Genomic DNA, 7,764 nt, shown 5'->3' with positions numbered 1-7,764 from the left:
GGACAAGGTGCACGGACAAGAAAGGATCACCCTGGGACGCATGGCCCTGTCTTTCCTTGAAGTACCAAGTCTGTGGGGGAGGCTGGAGAACAGTCTACTTTGTGAATTGTGTTTTGTGTTTGCCCATGGGCAACTTGTGGAGCATTTTCTTGGTTGATGATTGATGTGGGAGGGTCCAGCCCACTGTGGGCGGTACCATCCCCTAGGAAGGTGGTCCTGGATGGTATAAGAAAGCAGGCTGATCAAGTGTTGAAGAGCAAACCAATAAGCAGCCTTCCCCTTCCTCTATGCCCTCATCTTCAGTTCCTGCCTCCAGGTTCCTGCCCTGACTTCCCTTGGTGATGGAGTGTGAGCTATACAATGCAGTAAACCCTTTCCTCCTCAAGTTGCTTTTGGGCAGTGTTTTCATCACAGCTGTAGAAACCAAATTAAGAAAATGGGCTTTCCACTGGTGGAAGCTAGAGATGCTGTTTGCCTGTCGCTGCACACCATGTGATCTAGTCTGTCAAAGCAGGAGCAGAGGGGGCAGCACAGAGAGTGGCCCAAGAGGCAAGCAGAAGGCATGAGCCCAGTGAGGAGCAAGACAGGCTTTAGAGCCTATCTTGGAATCAGGACCTCTCCTTTTTACTTGGTACAAAGATCTGTGCTTATAGAGTCCTCGGTGTACCAAAATATCCCCGGGGATTTCCTCCGAGCTCCTCAGGCACACATGGTGAATTATTCACCCTCTCCATTAATATTTGATTCCTAACAAAATGGTAGGTTTTAAGAGAACCTCAACAGAGAAGGAAGCTAGGGTGAGCCCAGTTCTGCAGCCTCTTGCTCAGCCTGGTTTATCTTTGACAGCTAAACATTTTAGGGAGTCAATAAGGACCCATGCCTTTCCTCATAAGCAAGTAGTTTAGAAGTTGAGGCTGGATATCAAGATTAAGGCACACTGAAGAACACACACACAGCTAAAGCCAACCTATTCTTCCCTGGGTTGGGAAGACTCAGGTGGGCCTGGGTATTAAATGTCCATACCATGAGAAAACTATGAAGTTAAAAATCTGAAGACATATGGCCATTCCCTGAGAGGTTCTACCAGCATCTGATCAATACAGATGTGAATACTCACAGCCAAGCATTGGACTGAGCCCAGGATCCCAGTGGAAGAGCTAGGGGACTGGAAAGACTGAAGGAGCTGAAGGGGATTGCAACCCCAGAAGAAGAACAGTATCAACTAACTTGATCACCCAGAGCTCCCACAGACCAAAGAGTAGACATGGAGGCAGGCAGGACTCCAGATACATATGTAACAGAGGATGGCTCTATTTGACATCAATGGGAGGGGAGGGAGGATTGTAGGGGGATGCTACAGGGGTGAGGCAGGAGTGGGTGAGTGGGTGGAGGAGTAGTCCCATAGAGGCAAAGGGGAGCAGGTAGAAGGAGGGATGGAATAGGGGACTGGTGGAGGGGTAACTGGGAAGGGGGATATCATTCGAAATGTAAATGAATAAAATGATTAATAAAAAAGATCTAAAGGCATTGGGTTTGGAGACAACTTAGTGTCACCAGATAGCAGAAAGTTATAAGAGTTTGTGTCTGGGTATTTACATCTGTCCACTCTTCTCTCTCTCGGACCCTGCCTCTGCCACCCAATTTCACCTAGAGTCCCATGATCAAAGCCCACACATCCTTCAAGAAGAGCCTCTAGAATTCTAAGAAGGCTTTCATTATTTTCCATTGTAATCTAGATACAGTGAGGCATCATGGGTAATATGATACTTCTGTCTTCCCAGTTACACATTAGCTTCTCGTGGCAAGCTGGTAAGGCACAGACATCTCTGAAGTCTCCAGATGTACATGGTGCCCAGGGCAGAGAAGCTGCTTCACGCATGGCCCGTCCATGGATGACAAAACGAGTCAGAGTCCCCTGGTCCCAGGGGAGGGCTCATGGTGGGGAAAGTCTGCAGAAATTTGATGAAAACTGCTGTGTGCTTCTGTGGGTACAGGAGGGGGGCACCAACAAGAATTTTGAGCATCTGGGGACAGCAGAAGTTGACACATGAGGCATGTTCATGTACACTCCTTTCAGGCTCCTAAGACGAACAGAGAGCTGTTGAGATAGGCTTTGTGAGTCTGGAGGTCAGGATGCAGCCACTGGGGAATTAAGTGTCTGGTGAAGAGCCCCATTCTGCAGAGATGGTGTCTTTACATGGTGGAAGGTTTTACCTGAACCAAGACCCTCAGATGCAGAGATCTTCATACTGCTCTTGTGTAGGTAACAGGCAGAGGCCTCTCGAGTAGACTGCCGAGTGCTGTCTTTATGTTTCTTCCCCACAAGATTCTCCACTCTTGTTAAGTCTCTCTCCAGGAACCCACGTCTCTTCCTGAGCCCTGAATGAGCCTGCTTCCACGGGTCTGGCTCCTGCTATTTCTGTGTGTCTTGCACACTTCAGCTGGCAATATATTCTAAGATCATCGCTCAGATTACAGTCATGATTAAACATTCTCTCTGTGACCCCCCTTTCCAGCTGAGCAGAGCAGATTTATCACTGATGCCCAGGGATTGCTTCCCATGCCCCCTGCTCTCTTCACCCTTCAGACAGTCACTCGACAGGCTTCTCTCTGGGTTTCTCTGTTCTCTCTGTCATTGTGCTTATCCCCCTTCCGTGTCAGGAGAGGCTGCGCTTCATGTCGTCTTCACACAATGTCATGAATCAGCTTCACAGACAATCCCTCTCGGAGTCTCCGAAGAGGTCCTCTGGTACTGATGTACACCCTGGAACAATTTACACCAAGGGAATTGGAAAGTGCTGTAGAGTCCTTCTCAGATCTTAAAAATAGTTCGTAGGTTACTCTCTATGAACCATCAGCATGAGCATCACCACCATCCCCATCGTCACCATCACCACCATCCCCATCATCACTATACCCCCATAGCCTGTCCTCTGCTTTCCCTGTGATAGTGGAGAGGTACGATGGAGATCCAGTATCAGCACAGACCCCAGTCACTTCCCTCTGAAGCACTTCAGGTGGTGAGACGAACACACTGCACATCTAACTATGATCTCACATGTTTTGAGCATGAGTTTTACTAAACGAAGTGAAGTCCCATAGGGAAGGAAACCGTGTTGAGCTCTGTGTGGATCCTTTGTGCCAGACCGTACGTGGCTTTGGACCTGTGCAGCTGGGTTCTTGCCTCTTCTCCGTCCTCCAAAGGTTAGTAACTCGTAAGAAGAGACGAGTTCACTTATGTTATGCAGCTCTCTCTGTGGAGCACAGTTCTAGATCAATTCAACTCAGTAAGTACTTACTGTGCACCTTCTATGTGTCACACCGACTGTGTGACAGCTCCGGTCTGAGTAATGGGAACATCGGAGCAGGCTTGGGTGGATGTGTCCAGAGAGGTGGAGTAACTGGTGAAGGATGTCTGGCTCATGCATAGTAGAGATACTATCTGAATGCAGAGAGCTGAACTCGTGGGTTGAGCTCTTACTTAGAACCTTGAAATCTCCTGCTAAGCCACTGCCCCTTCCTTCTGCTCTGGCTTTTCTCCAACCCCCCTCCCAGCCCCCATATTCCACACACTCTCCCCAGCTCCCTCCTTACCATATCTGGCAGGTTACACAGTCCCAAGGGGCAGGCAGTGCTCCATTTGGAATCATGTCTCATGGGCAGACATTTGGAGGAGTTTCTACAAATCTGGGTTTGGGAACAGAAATGCCTGTTTCTAACCTGACAGCCCGCATGGCAGCCTTGCAAAGCCAAGAAAAACTCTCCATTTGGACAAGACTCCCAAGGCAGAAAATCCAGTGGCCAGCTGTTGACAAAGACTATCAACAGTCTGCTGCCTGGCAGGCGAGAGTGCCACTGTTCCAAGGGAGGTCAGGAGAACATGTCAGGTCTTCCAACTAGCAGGTAGCTGTGTCCTCTGCAGGCCTGACTGTACCAGAGACAGCAGTAGGAGCAGAGACGTTAGTGGTCCTCATGGGGATGGACCTCTGGACTTACAGCTTCCTGGATGTAAAATGCCAGGGACGGACGGGGTGGGGATGCTGAAGAGGTCCCCACAATAATGGCCTGTTAACCCACAGATTCGGGTATTTGATATGAGCAGTAGGGATGCTGACGCTGTCCTTTGTGTCGGGGATGCTGGTGTGTCTGCGATCCTTTTTTGTGGTTTCTGCCTAAAGGAATATTGAGTTTGGAACACATTCATTTACCTTGAGGTTTGTGAAGCACATTTATGTCATTCATGGTTAACTTCATATATAGTTTAGCTGTTTCTAGCAGGAGAAGCTACCAGGAATATTGAGTCTCACTTAACTGAGTGAGCCACATGATGGATCAAAAGCTCAAAGGCAGGGATAGCTTCTCTCTCTCTCTCTCTCTCTCTCTGTGTGTGTGTGTGTGTGTGTGTGGTGTGAGTTATGTATATGATTGTGTGATATGTGTACAGGTGTATGTGGAGGTCACCGTTTCACAGTCTGGTGTATTTCTCAAACATTTTTGGTTGTGAGCCTAACCTTTAATGGTTGAGCCATCTCTCCAGCCCTGGTGTATTTCTCAATGGCTCTCCAACTTTCTTTTTTTTTTTTTTTTTTTGAGACAGGGTCTCTCACTGAACTTGGAACTCACCAATTCAGCTACATCATCAGCTGTCCAGTGAGCCCCAGGGATCTTCCTGTCTCTGTCTTTATTGGTGATGGTATTACATATGTGTTGCCATGCATGGCTTTGGCATGGGTGCTGGGAATTCAAATCCAGGCCCTCATGGTTGTATGGCAAGGTCTTTTCCCACTGAGCCATGTTGTCAACCACTGCAGATGTGTTCTTAGTAGGAGCTTTACCTTTGTCACCCAGCCACCACAGAACATGGGGGAAAATCAAGTTTGAGATGTGGAATAAGGAACTTGGCCTGGAGAACTCCTGTTCTTTCAGGCCTCCTGAGTTTCACTGTTGGACGGTTTTAAACACACATGACACTCTGGGTTTTTCTTTGTGGTTACAGGGTGCACAAAGAAGGTGTGCACTGTGCACTATGAAATTGTCAAACCTCAATCTCTCAATGATGTAACAAATTGGAAGTCACAGCCAGATACAAGCACCTTTAGTCAGGACACAGGTGTGCAGCTGGCATTTCCCTGACCGTGAGTGTCGCATACATCCGATGGTTTGCCACTCGTGTGTCTCCCTTTGTTTATATCCCTATACTCATGTCTTTTGCTTATGAAAAGTAAAGGGCCAGGATTTTTTTAAATTACCAAGTTATGTATTCTGATTACAGCTCCTTCATTAGATTAACGTATTGCAATTTTTCTTTTTAGTTTATGACTTGGTTTTTCAATTTTCTAATGGTGGTTTTGATAAGTATTATTTCTGCTCTCCCCTTCTTTCCTGCTCATCCCTTCTCATCTTCCTCCTCCTCCTTGCTTCTCCTTCCCCTTGTTTCTCCTCCCCCTCCCTTGCTCCTCCCCCTCCCTTGCTCCTCCCCCTCCCTTGCTCCTCCTCCCTTGCTCCTCCTTTCTTCTCATCTTTCTCCTCCTCTCCTTCCCCTCCTCCCCTCCCCCTTTTCCTCTTTCTCCTTAGCTCCAAGAGTCAAATCCAGGGCCTCCAGTGTGCCAGGCAATAGCCTTACCTCTAAGCTATGTCTCCAGCCTTAGTGAACAGAGGTTCTGAGTTTAATGACATCTGGATTATCAACTGATAGTTTACAGTGAACATTTCTGTGTCTTATGTAGGAATTCTTTCCCTACCCCCAGGCTGGGTGGATGCTTCCTTGTGTTTTCTTATAGATGCACCTATGACCTGATCTTTGCATTAATGCCATGCCCGGTGTGAGGAAGGGCACCGGGTTCACACACACACACACACACACACACACCACACACACACACACACACACACACACACACACACACCTACCTACCTCCCTCTTTGTTGAAAAGGTTCTCATTTCTCCATCATACTGTACTGATACCTTAGTGAAGATCAATTGTTCTATTAGATATGAGTCTATTTTTAGATGTCCCTATTCTATTTCATTGATCTCTCTCTCTTTCCACCAAGCCCCAAACATCTTGTTTGTTGTATCGTGAGTTGTGAAATTAAATGGCAGACATCCCAGTGCTTGTTTTTTTCTGAACACCTCCCAGTTGGATTGGGAATTCCCACATACATTTTAGAATCCTCTTGTCAATTTCAAGCCAGAAAGGCAGCTGAGATTTGAAGGAGATTTTGCTGAACAGTTCAAATGTAGGGAAAATGAATGCTAACGGCAGCAAGTCATTTCCCCTGCAGATCCGGAAAGCTGTTTCTCGCCTGGATCTCTCAGAGTCTTAGCTAAGGTCCCTCATTTTTATGCACAGGACTTATCTATATTTTAAAAATTTATTCTTAGTCAATTCATAATTTTATATTGGCATTCTGCTTCCAGCTTTAGGAGGGAAAAGATTTAAAATTTTATAATTAAGAAAATGTTTAAATATACTTTCTGCTTGTAGATATGCCTTGGGGTGTCTAAATTGTCCTATTATGAGGAAGTTTGATACAATTTCTTAGAAACCAAGAGTGAATGGCAGCCTCTACCAACCACTTTTCTGCACCTCTTGTATGGTCTCCGTGTTCCCTTGCATTCTGTGAACGTGGTAGGCTACAGCGACCTTTCTTCAGTTGTTAAATCAACTTTGCATTTCCGAGAGGGACCTCATTTTGTCAAAATATATTACATTGTAAATCATGACTTGCTAATTTTAAAGTGAACTTTTGTATCTATGCCCATGGTAGCCATTGGCGCAGTTGGAAAAAAATCATTATTTGTTTATTGTATTGGGGTAATATTGGCCTTGTGTAATGAGTTGATAATTGTTCCCAATTACTGTGCTATCTGGGAGCCTGGATGCCCTGTTGAAGTTACTTCTGCTGCACCGTAGACACACTGTGTGCTATGACCTGCTTCACTGTAGACACACTGTGTGCTGTGAGCTGTTCTGGTGGTTGTCACCCCACCTCTGTCTGTTCTTACAGAAGTGTCTAGGTAAAGACATCACGATAGCTCAGCTGGTGGCAACGCCCTTACGCTTGAGGACCTGAGGTGGACCCCAGAAACCACGATGTGGAGGAAGACAACAGACACCCACAAGTTAGCTTCTTACCTCCTCACAGGGGCCACAGCACACGTGTGTGTGTGTGTGTGTGTGCACACGCGTGCATGTGTATGTGTGTGCGTGCATGCACAGATAAACAAACAAATAAATGTTATAATTTTTAAAGGTACCAGGCAGTGGGGGATCTGAACCCACTGCCACAGAGCTCCAGAAGTATGTCTCCATTTTCTCTGTCCACCTCACTAAGTTGCTTCTGACGTTCATCGGGAACAAGAGAGGGAGCCGCACTACAGAGTCCATCTGATTCAGGGTGGCCACACCTCTGTCATCCCCACAACTGTTCTATTTGTTTCCTTTGTGAGTGAGTAGAAGAAGATTGAGCACAAACCCCAAGCGTCTGCTAGAGAGCTCACCTCGTTCAAGCCCCAACAGGAAGTCAGCTCCACTGTCCTCAGACTCCATGTTCCTATTGCTGACCTGGTCAGCATCCCCTCAGACTCCATGTTTTGATGGCTGACCTGGACAGCATCCCCTCAGACTCCATGTTTCGATGGCTGACCTGGACAGCATCCCCTCAGACTCCATGTTCCTATGGCTGATCTGGTCAGCATCCCCTCAGACTCCATGTTTCGATGGCTGACCTGGACAGCATCCCCTCAGACTCCATGTTCCT

This window comes from Mastomys coucha, unplaced genomic scaffold, assembly GCF_008632895.1.
Source record: "Mastomys coucha isolate ucsf_1 unplaced genomic scaffold, UCSF_Mcou_1 pScaffold6, whole genome shotgun sequence".
Lineage (NCBI taxonomy): Eukaryota > Metazoa > Chordata > Mammalia > Rodentia > Muridae > Mastomys > Mastomys coucha.
This window is presented reverse-complemented; position numbering follows the sequence as displayed.